Consider the following 15842-nt stretch of genomic DNA (forward strand, 5'->3'; position numbering starts at 1 on the left):
TCAGACTTTTCAAATTATCTTGTATATAAGACGTCATCTAAACATCAAATTAACTCAGCTCAAATGCAAATACTCTTTCTAAGCAGAGACTAAACTTTAACTAATCTATAATTACAAATTTGCCCATTCTTCCACTCCGAACTTCGCAGATACATAAAATGCCACCCAAACAAACTCGGTCCACCTCAAATTCCCCTAATCAATATCAAATTCTTTCCCAACTTTAATCCACCTGCAAGAAACATCCCTAACTTCGCCATATTTATCACAATTTATCCTTCAACGATCCTCGGGAAGAACTCTCTCCTCCATTTCTTTCTCACACGATCATGCGACATCGGTTGCTCGCTCGTCGCGTCGGCAAGAAGAATGCGCAGGCTCGCCGTTTAAGGATGCCGATTAGTCTCGTTGCCCTAATCGGTCGTGACGCGCGCGTGTAAAATAATCGCCGCCTGACGAATGCGCGGAATCCTCCGCCGCGCCGCGTCATCCATGATTATCCGGCGTGCCGCGGTTTTATCGTCACAAACGCGAGTTTCTCCTTCGGTCAACGAACGAGTCACCCGGTATTATGGAGCCTAAATCTCTGGCAACGAGCGAAGCAAATTATTCGGAATTCTCCGACCGAAGATGCCTGCCAAGATATACGTCGTGGCCGTTTCGCTGGCCTGTCTCCATGGTCAATCCGATAAATGCATTTACGGTCGCATTGTGCGATAACATACTACGCATACTGCATGCGGCTCTGACTGGGGGAAAAAGAGCTCGTGATTCAACCACCGAAGCACCAGAGGCAAGATGAAAGCTTTCGACGACGCGACTTTTATACTCTATGGCCTTTCTGAATATACGGTATGGGACGCAATTATAAATTATAAGACATTTGCATATACATATGTTTCGTATATAGCATATATTCATTTCACTCAACCGTAGACACAAACCGTACTAACACATTGTGTTAGTTATAACATGTTATATATAATTAGTTAAAATTAAGTAAAGCGTTACTTGTATTTCTTAGAATGTTATTTTGTAAAGTAAAGATCGTAAACATTTCTTCTATGCTATTTTTCATACCAATCTGCTAAGATAAGTAGAGACAAAATTGATATAATTGTGGCACATTGTTATATCTCGTGAATTGTGCCATAACCGCTGCATCGGAGGTCGTAACGAGTTTCCTCTTTTTCTTCCTCTTTTCTCGATCATCGAACGATTCAAATATATAACTATAAAGTGTGAAATGCATAGACTGCCGATCATATTTTATCATTATTTTTTTTAACCGTACTGGTACATTAGCGTAGAAAAAGTTCAAGTGGCAACGGAAAATTCAAATCTGACAGAGACCCGTATTATTGTGCCTTAGAATACTAACGACTGTGTTGGTTTACAAGGTCTAGAGGCAAATGAAATTTGAACAGATTGTTATTGCCGTTTCTTGTAATCTTCAGCCAGAGTTACATAACAAGGTTAACTTTTTGTGGTAACGTCCGTCAATATAAATATATGAACGCACTCTCTAAGGTAGGATATTATTGTCCTTTCTTCCATCGGCATAGTAACATTGAGCGAACGACGTTTATCACTGGCATGCATTATCTCTGTACTTATTTTAATACTCGTTTCTTTATCAAACAAACCTATACGTTTAATCCACCTCATATTTATTTTATTTTTAAAATTTATTATTTTTAAAATTACACATTTATTTTTATCATATTTATTATTATTTTATTGAATTATGTGTGATCCATTTTATTTTATTAAGATAAGGACCACAACATTTGACAGAATAGGTTTCATGTTTGCATAAAGTTGCATTGTGGTAAAAGATACCTTTGTAAAAGAAAGACTATAGGACATCGGCTGATATTTAGTAGAAACTGTATTTTCATTGCTTTTATTTTCCAAGTATCTTATTATAAATTTGTTACTTCATTCGTACTATACGTATCTTTCAATGTACATTATAATATCAAATCCTGAATGAAATAAAATTTGTTAGAGGTTTTCAATGAACGTAACGAAAATGTATGACTGGCGGTGTACATCGATTAAAAACATACGAAACACTCCTTTTTACCTGCTAAATTACTATACAATCTCCAATATTTATCCTTAAAGTGCACAACTTCATCCATCAATTACGAATCTTTTCTCAACCTTTCTCTAATCAAAAACCAATCAACATCTTATTCCCCGTAAACCCGCCCCTTCCGCGTCTAATTTAACGCATCACAATTTATCCCACATTGATTACTCACCGAGAGCAAGAATTTCATCCTTTCTAAATCAAAAGCGATCCGTCCACCTCCCACGGGGTCCTCTTTGGCTCAGGATGGAGGCGAGAGGGAGCAAAATAAAAACGAGCGGGTTTCCTGAGAGCCGTGTTCGATCTCGTCTACCCCGGTAGGTCCTTAATGACTTGTACAAATGAAGTTTCGGTAAAAAGGAAGAGGAACTGTTCTGGCGCCCACGGTGCAAACGGCAGCCACTTATCACGGCCATGATGGAGGCCTCGGGAGGGAGTCAAGAATGGGAAGAGGACTGAAATTCAACATCGTTTCCATCGACGAGACTCCATTTCACGGTATAACGCAACGTGCATCCACGCCAAGATAAAAGCCTCCAACTGGCTAACGAGATATAGCGTTCGTTTATTTTCCCACTTAGACCGTCCAACGGTATATAGGTAACCTGTCGGTATTGATACGGAAACGATTCGACGGACTCTTGATGAAGACTTTAACGCCGAAGAGAAGCCACGTCTTTCAGACTCAATCAGCTGTTTCCAAAGGAGCGTCACCGCCGCGTCGTGTGCTTTAGAAGCTGATAAGTGGGAATGGATATTCTTGCGCGGCTATGATCTTTGTTCGGCTGTAAATTTTGGCTCTCTTATTCATTTCAAAAATGGAGAAGATATCGCGGGTATATTTTCATTCTATAATTACTGAAGATTATGAAATAACAGTATCGTAATTTCATACTCTATAAAATACATTGCAAAAATGTTATCTATCAAAGTTATACAAGTTACGAAAGTAATGGAAGAGGTTACAATATTTGAGATACGAAAGGAAATATGTTCAACAGTGACTACTTGCTTGCCCGTGAAATAGTAAATAATAAAGAATAGCAAAAAAAGAAAAGATTCTGATTTTATAAAAGACAGTCTTCGTAAGGAAACAACAGACAATTTAAAAAAATATTGCATATCATGAAATAATCAGAAAGAAACCTGAGTCGAAAAATAAAGAGATAAAAGAGTACGTGAAGCAACGAGTTAAACGAAAGTTCGATCGAAACAAAAATGACCGAAGATCGTTACACGTTATTAAAACTGAATGAGAAAGTCTTCGAATTCCTAGGAAGGGAATAAAGAAGATGGACTTTCGCTGGAAAGCATAAGAATCGAGAGAGGCTGACATGTGTCTACAAGAGCGAAACATCTTCATAAACTTCAATCTCTTCTTCCGAAGTTGATCGGTTTGCCGAAAAACTCAGGGTCTCCGTGTGCGCGTTAATCCAATACTAGTTTTTATCAAGGGCCAGGTTTCAACGACGCGGACGATCGCTCATTGTAAATCGATAGGTTGCTGCTCGATGAGTCCGTGACTTCGCGCAAAAACCAATTCTGGCTCCTTTCGTCGAGCAAGCAGACCGCCGAACGAAGAAATATTTCCCAGGCTCCTCTGATATTACGGAATTCGCCGGGACAACATCATTCGTGCAGCTGCACCGTATCTTGGAATGGAAGCCGAGAACAAATTTCGTCTCGTACGCGGCTAGTGATGGGATCAAGTTCCCACTTGCGCGCGTGATAGAAAATATTACTACGATACATATGTTATTTGTTTGTTATATCTAGACTGTGAGTTCTGATGCATTTATGGAAGATTCGAAGATGCAAAGATGCACGAAATGTACAAAATATCGAAATATCGAATTATGCAAAAATATATAAAATATGAAAGATATAGTTATAGTATTTAATAGATGAATAATTACATTCCGAAAAATATGGATTTGCATAAATAATCTAATAATATTCTTTTAGGCATTTTCTTATAGAAATCTATATATTCACTGGAGATAATAATCCTGTTTCTTGTTTGTATATTTAGTTAATTGAAACAGGTATAATTAAAGTGAAAATAAAATGTTGCTTTCGTTACGAATTATGATTGATGTTGGAATATCGAAGAATTTTGAAAGAGAAGGAAACAAATTTAAATATCAAGATTTTAGAATCACCAAACTTCATAAGTTATGAAGTAAGTAATAAAATATTTCATGTAACCTCACAATTTGCAAAACGAAGAACAAATATTAAAAACGAATTCAGTGTAGCGAATTTTCCCCATGTTCAAATCAATTTTCAAATTATATAAAATGTATTAAGCTTTGATTCCACTCACGGTACACTCGATTCCATCGCTTCAGTGAACCTACGTGATTTTTTTCAATCGTTCCTTAGATATTTCGTCGAGCTTACCGACCACCACTGATCGATGCAACGACGAAGTCCAGATTGTTATTGTTAACCATTACAGCCGAACTCTCTGTTGCAGTTTTTATTTATACGAATCCTGAACAATTCGAGTCGAATCTTCTCTGCCTCTCGCTTCCGTTTCTTCTGGTTAAAAACGACGTTCATTCGCGATCTTCCCTTCTCACGCATCAAGTTAAACGACGATATAATGTGGTTGGAGCTTAAAAGAACGGGGGGAGTTCCGATCCAGAACCGCAAGCGAGCAATTCGTATACAAATGCGATACTTAAGTGGCGACACTTCATAACAAGGCGATTCGAAAACTGGTCCGGAAGCGAGCTCCCCTATCTCATTTCGCCCCAAGTGGCGCACAGACTGACAACTAGGGGGACTTGCTGTTTTCGTTTCTTTTCTCCTCTTTCCTTCATTGTGTTACCACTAACAGCAAGTGTAACGGATTCGATGTACGCTGCACTCGAGGGGTTCAACTATTATATCTGGTGAAATGTACTCTCATTGTCCCTTTGTCAACGAAGTGGGGAGGGGGGGGGGGAGGCAAATCAACGATCCCGAGCCGAGTTATTTTAAGTATTTTGCTTTTGCTTTATTCTATCCGATGATCGATTGTTCCAGTGAATCTGTCGAACATGTGTGATCAGTCGTATTCGATTTTTTGAAGGATAGCTACATATACTACCGTTCAAAAGTATACGCACATTTGTTTCTTTTAATGCAATATAATTTAGTTACAAAAGCAATGACAAGAAGACTCAAGATGACTTTATACTTTGTTAGATCTTATATTATTTTTGTTTTGAATTTATTTTTGAGAGGTAACATGCAATAAGGGAACTGGCATCTGTAAATGTCAAACATTATCATACAGTTTTATCATTTAAGGAGTTACCTTCAGTTCGTTTACTTGTCAATGTACCTATATAAAATAGAGAAGGTTCTTTCGAACTGATAGAAGAATTATTCTGAGTAATTCTAAAAATAATATTTCAAATATGTTAACACTTGGATGAGTCACGTATTTAAGTTTAACATACCAATGATAAACAATTAAAATAAACAATTACTATTTCATATGATATAGATATTGTGTCTAACTACAAGGAGATAGTAAGTTGCTTCTGATCTATCTAGTAGAATGCGGATATCTATGCAAATTCATATTTTTATGAAGATCATTACAGAAATAGGACCCAGGCAGAGATTTGTTTCAGCCAATAAATATTATAGCGGGTATTTTAGATATTTTATACATTTTTGTCCCTTATGTGCATTCTATGCATTTTTGTACATTTACATTTCTCATAATTGCACAAAAATCTGCAATACAATCATTTGCTATTAATTCATATATTTTACCATTTATATACATATATAAATTATATACATTTTATCATTTATTTTATATTTATATTTATATAATATTTATGCATATAAATATAACTCGAGTCAATATAAATTGAGCAAACTTTCATGAGCGACACTGTATTAAAACAAAACATGACGATATAAAGATATTAAGACACAATTGTTAAATGCATATTATTTTTCGCACAGACTTCAAGATATTGTTTGGTAATGCCTAATCATTATTACCTTTGTTTGCTTATAATAAAATCATTCTTGAAGAATATAAATAGAAGACAAAGAATAAATACTTAAATATACGTTTCTGTAGGATATGTCCAAGTTGTCTCTTAAAAGGGGATGTAAGAGCTGGATATTAAAATATTCAAATAAAATGACAAGGCTCTGTTTCAAACGAGGCACATATTTTGCTCGGTGCTCCCAACTTCCAACACGTTTTGTCACGAATCGAGAATTGTCACGTGCTCCGTGAAAGAAGATTACCCCACTCGAAGAACGAGTTTCATCCAGGTAATTTCACGTTTGATAAATGACTCGTATATTCAAATAATTTCAACCCCAATTGAACCAGCTGGCTGCTGTTTACCATCATCCTTTTTTACCTTTTTTCAGCAAGTGTAACGGATGCGAATACATTGACCACATTTCCTTTCATCAAAAGTGTCACGTACACGTACTAATAAAAACTTTGTCTTCGTCGTAAATTCGTGCACTTCGTGTTCATCGTATTCTTCATACTTTCGAACATTAACAGCGGAAATGTAGAATGATATACAGAAACATTTAAATATTAATCCTGTTTCATTGAAATTTCATATAGCAAATAATTCGTCATTATAGAATTCGAAAAGGAATATTCTAGAATTTGAAGAATTTATAACTGCAAAACTGAAAAAGATATATTGAAAATAAACTAAGATAACGAAGAAAATATCTCTTAGATTGTAAGTTGTAACATGAAATATGGGTTTTTTAACATCAATTTTACAAATCTTTTTTCTGTAGTTAATAATAAAAGTATTTTAATTTTTCTAGAAATCTTACGTATTATTTCGAAATTTCACAGTAGAATTTTCTTTGTGTTATATGTAATTTTCATCATGTAACATTTACGTATATGAAAGATTAATCGTCAGAGCTAGTACATTTCATGTGATATCTACAATTTAACTACATACATATCTACAATCCAGATCTTAAACCCAAACTTCAGAATTCTACGCAAATAAAATTATTCGAAACTCTATCGTAAAATTCGGAGCATTCTTGAAACGTTACACAACAATTACTTTATATTTCTGCGTTTTTCCAAACTCTTCAGATATCTCATATAACTAAAAAGGTAACTAGCCAGTCAAATCACGAAATGAAAGCACGCACGTTCGTTAAACAAATAAACCTATCCGGTATATTAATTGCGATAGTGAAACTCATTCTGTTGGCGACACGTTCTCTTCCTTTACGGCGAAACGCTGAAAAATGACCTTGCGACGTCGGCGTCATTAAGCTTCATTTACAATCCACACCTCATTATAATACAGCGGCGTGGTTGGACTGGAAGGGATACCCCTTGAGATTAGTTCGGAAAAAGCAGCTAACGACTGGCGGCGTCGACGACACCGAGAAAAAATTGCTTTTGCAGCCAGCAGCGGCGAAAGGAGCGGAGAGATGCGTGCTGCCGCTCCAGCCTGAGCAATCGCTCATGATTTCGTTGGTTTTTGCTCATCAATTCAAGCCACACCGCTCCTTTTCTAACCCTCTTACCGTGCCTTTCCGACGATAGTCGCCAACTACGCTCACCAACATTCGAAACACTCCGCTTTTTGCACGCCACATCTATTGTTGCGTCCTATTTGTGACCGATACGTAACGTTGCCTGAGGCTACTTGAATTACGAACAACTTACATTTTGGTTATACAGGCTGTAACCACGGGACGATAGACAAAGAGGTGATTTAACGAAAAAAAATAACTCCAGGATATGGTCAAAATAACATTTTTTCATGCAAATACGCTTCGCTTTCGGGAAAATCGAATTAAAAAATTTGCTTAGCTAATTACCGGTCGACTGCTGGTAAACAATCAGTAGGAGATTTATGCTACATGAAATAAATAAGCCTTAGGAAATAAGCCCTAAAATGTGGAACATAATTTTTCCATTTAAGGCTTCATCTTGAAGAAGATAGAGTTTGGATGTATTATTTATAGCGACTACAAAAAGTATTTGCACACCATCGTATTTATTATGCTATTTAGATTAATGATGTCTAAGTATATTAAATTTATCGTGTATCATTTAGTGTTATTCTCATGACATTACAAAAATTTAATATTAGGATATTTATTAGGTTAATATTAGGTTAATAACTAACTTTAGGAAAATAACTTGCACAATCTGATAAAAGACGCTTCATTAGAAGATAAGGGAGTATGCCAATACCTTTTGTAGCTATCATAGTTAAAAATTACTATATCTAATACTGTGTACTATGATCCAGTATACGCGTACTCGATTTTTCAAATTTCATTTTCTCGGAAACAAGACGTTCTAGTTAAGTTCAAATACAAGTACTCGTATAAGTAAGCTTATACAGGGTGGTTGGTAACTGATGATACAAGCGGAAAGGGGGTGATTCTACGCGAAAAAAGAAGTCGAAAATATAGAATAAAAATTTTTCGTTTGAGGCCTTGTTTTCGAGAAAATCGACTTTGAATTCTCGCTCGGTACGCGTGCACTTATCACGTCTCGTTATAACGGATCTCACTGTAGATCTTTAAAAAAATTAAAACAAAACAAAAAAAGAAATTTTTATTCTATATTTTCGACTTCTCTTTTCGCGTAGAATCACCCCTTTCCCGCTAGTACTACCAGTTACCAATGACCCTGTATATTTGACAAATTCTCAAGCTCGATTTTTTTGAAAATGAAGCGTTATATAAAAATATGGTACTTTATATTTTCGATTTGTTTTATCATCCATAATTAATGGAACACCTTCTTGTATAGTCATTAGACTATCAATGTTTCAAAATTCTAATGGAAATTTTCATTAACTGAACTAAATTCAATATTCTAAATGATCTACTATCGATTATATTATCCAAAACTCATAGAATAAATCAATGCAAAGTTGCTGAGAAATATAATTAATGAAAAATTAAAATCTAATAAGACTAATGTAGCGATCTAAATTTTAAAAAATCTGTATTTAAACTTGTACATACACCTAAATAAAACAAATATTTACCACTTTCTTCAATTTATAAATGAAATATCAATTCTTTAATTTTTCGTTAATTCTCTCGTTAAAATCGACAATCCTTAACTTCGTAAACACCTGACGGCTCAAAGCTAGAGTTTTTCAATGGTAGAAACCACGCATGATGCAACGAGAGTGCGTTACGTAACAAAAAACGCACAGCTACCCTTCCAAGAGTTCAGGTGGCTGAAAACGATTGTCGCAAGGGCATTCACATTACACCCCGAACGAACGATATTCAAGGATATTCATAAGTCTTTCTGGACATGTGTCCTTTCTCACAACACCGTGAAGCGATCACTCTGTATTCTGATTTCTTATTCAGATACGCCGTTGTCCCTTGGTACACCGGTTATGGCCCCCCGTCGATTCGGATAAACCCGTTTAATTGAGATCATCCTTACGCGTCAAACAGCCGATCTTCAGTCGAATTGAAAGCCGAAAGGGGGCGGAACAGGAGAAAAATGGTCGCAGAGGTTAAGGGTGAAATCTAGAAAGATTTCATCTAAATATTATATAGAAATTCGTTATTATACCAACATATATAAAAGCAAATTCCAAAATAGCTAATACAATAAATCGATGTAAAAAATTCCTATGAAAGTACTGCGTTTAACATTTTTAAATGAATCTCTTAAAATTTTATTTTGGAAAATAATCAAAAAATTGTTTCTATAGTCTTTGTACTTTCTGTTAGTATAAATTCCTGGGAATACTCTATAAAAAAATTGATGCTTTAAAAATTGATAACTTTTAATAGCACAGAAATATCGACACGTTCGCGTTATGTTTTCGCACTTCTCACGGGTTTCAATAAAACAATAAAATTAAGTTAAATTAAATATCGATGGACGGAGGCTGTAAAATATAATAAAAAAGAATCGCACTCAATTAGTCCAAAGGCTAACGTTTTACTTTGGTTTCTGTACACATATTACATTACATCAACGATAGCGTAAAGCGAATCTATTATTCCTCGAGTTTATTCGCAAGATCGTGATCATTCCTATCGATCTTCGTCCTTCTACGAGGCTGACGCGCTACTCTCGTAAATCCAGTCCGAAATAAACATATCGGACGGTAAGAACGGCATGTCACGTAGGAACGTATCATTCTTAAACGACGTCATGAAAGAGCAAGCGAAATTGAAGATGTCAGCCACGTCTAGACGCTGTCTCGTCAAGCTACCCGTGTCGACCCTTTATCCAATTGCGAATAATAAGTGTCCTTGCCGATGTCAACGACGGAAATGCATATTATCCTACAACAAAACGTTTATATGTTTAACGCGCGTATGAAGCCGCGAACTTTCCCGATCAACGTTTCGGCTGATTTCGACGGGAAATAATAATTTGATTGAAAATTATTTTCCAAACGTTATGATATTTTTCTTTAGTCTTTACAATTTATTAGATGTGTCTGATACACTGAGTTATAGCGAACATGTTTTATTCGGATATCTTCGTCACATCTAGTGAAATTTGTGACGAAAAATCTCTGAATTTATCTCGACTGATGAAAAATAATCAAAATTTTGATCAACCAGTAGTGCATGACACATACTTTAGTTTACTACCTACATCTTCTTCAAAAATTCTTTAATTTTATAACCTACTATATATTATAATATTATTATAACATACTCAAGGTGTAATTATTTATATTTCTAGCGACGACCAAATAGATAATGAATGCCTGTTTCAAAAATTTTATGGAAAATCGTATTTCCGAAACTTTCACTACGACCATAATTTTTTCACGATCGTCGTATAAGTACCATTACGAGAATTCCGGAGCTCGTTTAGGGTCAATAAAGTCACTGAGGTTCCAGAATCGCAATTAAACGTCGTTCTGACCAGTGCGTCATCCCTTTACTATCCAGTTCTGTGCATTGCCATAACGGTTTATGGTCCTTCATACGACTTTATGCGAGTCAACGTGCTCTCACATAATCCTAACTATTATTAACACACGTATGACAGACACGTTCGAGTCGGATATGGGGTTCGAGAATAAAATATCATGTACAAGCTATCAGGAAGCGTAAAGTGTTTATCCATGACCAGTATGGTGGCTGACAGACGAGCCTAATACGGAATAGAACATGGCACGTTCAATGGCCAGGTTTCTGTAAAAAGTGACCATCCTCGTAGACTCAATAGCAGGTCCCATGAGGATTATTTTTCTGGAATGATTTCCGTAGCAGGAAACACGTCGGCTAATACAATAAAACTATGAAACGAAAAAGAATGGAACTATACCTTTGGCAATTCACATACAATCGGAAACTTCAAATAACAAGAATAGTTTTGTTATGCCATGGGAATTAAGTTATGTATAAATTACAAAGTTACTTCTTTTTTATATGCAATTAAATTGTTTCAATTTTTTTGGAAGAATATTAATATGCTTATTTTAAAGAATATTCCAAGTATATTTAATTCAGAGTTTTATTTAAAGCATTTTTATTCTTTTACAATTTTAACTTTATCACAAGTCTTCGTGTTTTGATATCACTTTCAAAAAATAAGAATACTTTTAATATTCGAGGAAAAATTTTAACATAAAGTTGGAACGAAAAATCATGATCCTTACATATATTCTTCAAACTAAAGAATTTTTTTAACGATAGAAAACAGGATAAAGTAAAAAATGATCCGCAAGACGTACATAGTAAATTAATGAAACGTTTAAGTCACAAAATACTAAAATCAATTTTTCCCAGCACTTTTATATCTTAAGGAAAATTGTGGCATAAAGTTGAAACAAGAGATCAAGACTATCTTATATTTTCTTCAAACTTAAGAACCTTTTTAACGATAGAAGAAAACGTGCTAGTATTCATTTATTATTATAAATGATCTGAAGAATATAGTATAGTTAACGGAACCTTCAAGTTGCAAAATATTAGTACGAATTTCCTTCAACACGAATCTTCAAACGAAAAAGACATCGCTATACAAACCGTTCATTTTTCCTTTCACCCTAAAGAACCAAGCCACATATCGTCATTATCAAACTATAGATGATTATGCAAATTTATATTTTTATGGACACGACTAAAAAATGCAACTTAAACGGAGGACTCACGTTACTTATTAAAAATTACGAATACTTTTGGATGTTTCTTCTTACTTTGGATGTTTCCTATATTTTTGTATATTATAGGCATTCGGTCCAGTTTTGCATCATTGAATTCCATATAAATGCATAAAAATTGGTAATCTAATTATTATAATAGCAGCCCACGTGTATATTATAATAATTAGATAAGATATAGGGGATGTTGCAGGAGACATCTCTTGGATCGAATTATCCTCTGAAAACGTAGGCACCTGTCGTGATTTACAGTCACTAAATTATAGTTACACGACCGGCAATGATACAGCTCAAACCCGCGCTCAACGTCATTATCCGTCATGATTGAAACCGCGAGATATACGATCGGTCGCGAACTCGAGCACGGATCGCAGACACAAATGTGTGCCGCGCAGCGAGTAACAGGAGAATTTGACAAACTCCCGCTGAAAAATAAGGGGCCTTGTGACATGCTTCATCTCGCGCGAGCACACTCACTATTATTATTTGTTGAGCCGCGTGTTGGCTCGATGTCTCGAGCTGCTGGTTTGATTTATTACGTGGTTGCTGTTGCGGATGTGCCTGCTCCGAGTGTGAACTTGACTGAGAATTGCGAGAAATCATATGGATATGGATACATTTTTTTTAGTAGAGGCTTTTGAAATGTTTGATTGATTTTTGGTGTTTGATTGGACGTGTTGATGGTTGGTAAACAATCTAATGGTTACAAGTATTGGAAATGTTTGTCCAATTAACAACGATTTGGTTTTATTAACCCTTAGTTTAGATTAAATTTAGATTAAAGTACTAAAATGACGATGTATCGCGACAATTGAATATTTGAATTCTTAGCATAGAGAACTTCTACGTTTATATTGTCTATGTTGTGTACGTTTTGAAGTTCCATTAGCACTGTAATGACATAATTACTACTATCATGATCAGATTGGTCACGTCTGAAAATACATGTACATAACACATAAAAAGTTAGTATAGAGCCGTTACATATAATAAATATTAAATATGGTTATACTGAATATTGCGATACATAATTTGAAACTTTTTAAACAATATAATCATGATAGTCGGGTGTGATAACAGCGCTAATGAAATTCCAAAATATTCCGTATAATATTATGTAATAAATTCGTCCGAATGTCCGAATACTTTTATGAGCCTGTGTATATTTTATATATTTATCTAAGTTTAATATGTAGGTCATATAGTAAATTGTATATTACACTTTAAGATATAGAAAACACAATTGTTCATCACAACTATTTTAGGTTTTTTAGGTATTCCTTTAGGTATTCCTTTAGGTATTCCATAAGAATAGAATGCACACAGTGTAGCAATCAAGTATTAACAAACTTGACTCAGATACTCGATCGAACACTTGATCGAACACTCGACCGACAAGAGACCAAATAACGGCCAATACGAGTCAGCTGACAATGGACAGCATATCTGCCTACATATAATTTTAACGAAGCGAAAAAACTTAACTATGCGCAATGTAAACATTTCTTTACAACCAGAAGATTACCATGTATATTCCTTTTAAAAAGGTTGTTGGTGAAACAGAAAATAGAAATACCAGTAAACAGAACTAGAAATATTCCATATACAAATGAAACATGAAAAATATTATATGATCAATTGGTAATTGGCACAGTTTTGTATGCACTTTAATCTTAAATGTTTGTGTGTATGCGTGTACATGTATATTTCAATAGAAGCATGCTAATAAATCTATATTTTTTACGAATTATACAAAATGTTTCAAAATATGTTCATTTTTTAAATCTGTTTAAACCACATATCAAAATTCTCAAGTAATAAAACACTAATAATTAACTAATAATTAAAACATTCTACTTGAATTAATCACAATATTGAATACAACAATGCTATACATATACATATATTCAAATTCATCAAATCTACCCATCAGAAAACCAAAATTACGATTATATTACGATTTATTAAGAAAAAGTATGTTTATCCAACAATTAATAACATGTTAACAAATATAAAGTCGCATTAACAAGACTGGATGACCGTATAGTTAAGAGCGGACTTTATCCGAAAAAGTCACCCCTTCTCGAGTTACGTTCTACTCGGCGATTTATCAATTCTGAGTGCGTGGAAAACCGTGTGATCGCAAGATCTCGCAAGGGATATCCCCTTCCTTGAACACACAACTGCAACATTCCTATGGCTTTTTCGATGGAGACGTAATGGAAAAATAACGACGCCTTCCTACGCGCGACGCGTAACCGCAGGCTTAATAAATAACCCCGGTAACAGGTTGCGCGGGCTGAGCTTGCGCACGCGAGCCGGAATTTAGCATACCGCGTAACAACGTGTAACTCGTGGTCGAAAAGCCAGCGGAATCGAGCCCGCAATCACCTAAACGAGAAACAGGAAGATGAAGAAGAAACGAGACAAGAAAAGGAGCAAAAAAAAGAAGAAAAAAAAAGGGAGAGTCAAAACAGCGGGTAAAAAAGACGAGCAAGGCTAAAACAGAAACAAGAGGAACCGTGTATATCTCTCCCAAAAACGAGAAAAACCGACGATTTTATCACCGCCGTTCCGACTGGCACGCGGTATACGAATACTGACATTTTTTCAATGATATCTTCTTACTCCTCCCAATTTGTAATGCAAGTCTTAATAAATAAAGTCCTCCGTGCCCGGGGTCCACCTCGCTTGTAAACCGAGAAGATACGCGGACTAAGAGTAACAGAAACAAACAGAGGAGGAAGGGGTTGGAGCCGCTTGGTTGCTTGATGGAAGAGAGGGACGCAAGAGCACCGAAAGAGGAGAAGACATCCTGGTTCGAGGCAACAGAGGCCCCTGTGGGACCAAGAGGAAACGAGACGAAGACGAGGACGAGAACGCAAGGAGGCAGAGAGCAGGGAAAGAGAAAGAGAATGAGAGGGTGAGGGAGGGAGAAGGAGCGAGGAGAACGGCCGCGTAATCTACGTTTCCATCTCGTGGCGCGCGCGTGTCCGTCGAGATTCTCATCCTCGCCGGGTCTCCATGGATGGGGCCCCGTGGATGGGGGCCCCGTGAGACAAGGCCACCTGCCGGCTCAGGGAGCCCCATCACCTTTCCCTCACCCTGTACCCTCACTCTTCGCTCTCCCTTCGTCCTCTACCGCTCGCCGGCGAGAAGAAGCTACGGTGGTGGGGACAGCTCTACGGGGCCTTGCATTATAGGATACTGCCGCCTTAACCCCTTCCCAAGCGAACGCACCACTATACAGCATTCTCGCGTTATGCTTCTCAAGCCCGGTGATCCTCGCGAATGATTACGCGGTACGAATTTCTGTCGGCCCGCCGGGAATCTCCGAAAACGACCCCGTGCTCCGCTGGACAGACTTCACTTGATGATTCTTCAGAGAATCAATGTAACTGTGAATCAGGGAGACAATGTAAATTCGATTGCAGATCGAATGGATTTGAATGATTTGTTTAGAATTGGCGAAAAAAGATCGACACGTTGCTTCAAGTGGAATTTACTTTGGAACATTCCTCGAATATCGTTATCTGTGTCACTCTAATTTTTGCACCTGCTACTTCACATGTCTTCATGTTTCTTTTAACGATTGTTTCGAA

The 15842-nt window shown here is 36.2% G+C and overlaps 1 long non-coding RNA gene across 1 annotated transcript; it reads left to right on the top strand.

Moving 5' to 3' along the window:
* Positions 1-458: 458 nt before the first annotated feature.
* On the top strand, positions 459-6573 carry LOC117238911. Its single transcript, XR_004494298.1, has 3 exons — positions 459-852; positions 6192-6391; positions 6494-6573. It is a non-coding gene; the product is annotated as an uncharacterized LOC117238911 (long non-coding RNA).
* The last annotated feature ends 9269 nt before the right edge of the window (positions 6574-15842 follow it).

The sequence above is a fragment of the Bombus vosnesenskii genome, unplaced genomic scaffold, assembly GCF_011952255.1.
Source record: "Bombus vosnesenskii isolate JDL3184/JDL3185 unplaced genomic scaffold, Bvos_JDL3184-5_v1.1 scf7180000013753, whole genome shotgun sequence".
NCBI lineage: Eukaryota > Metazoa > Arthropoda > Insecta > Hymenoptera > Apidae > Bombus > Bombus vosnesenskii.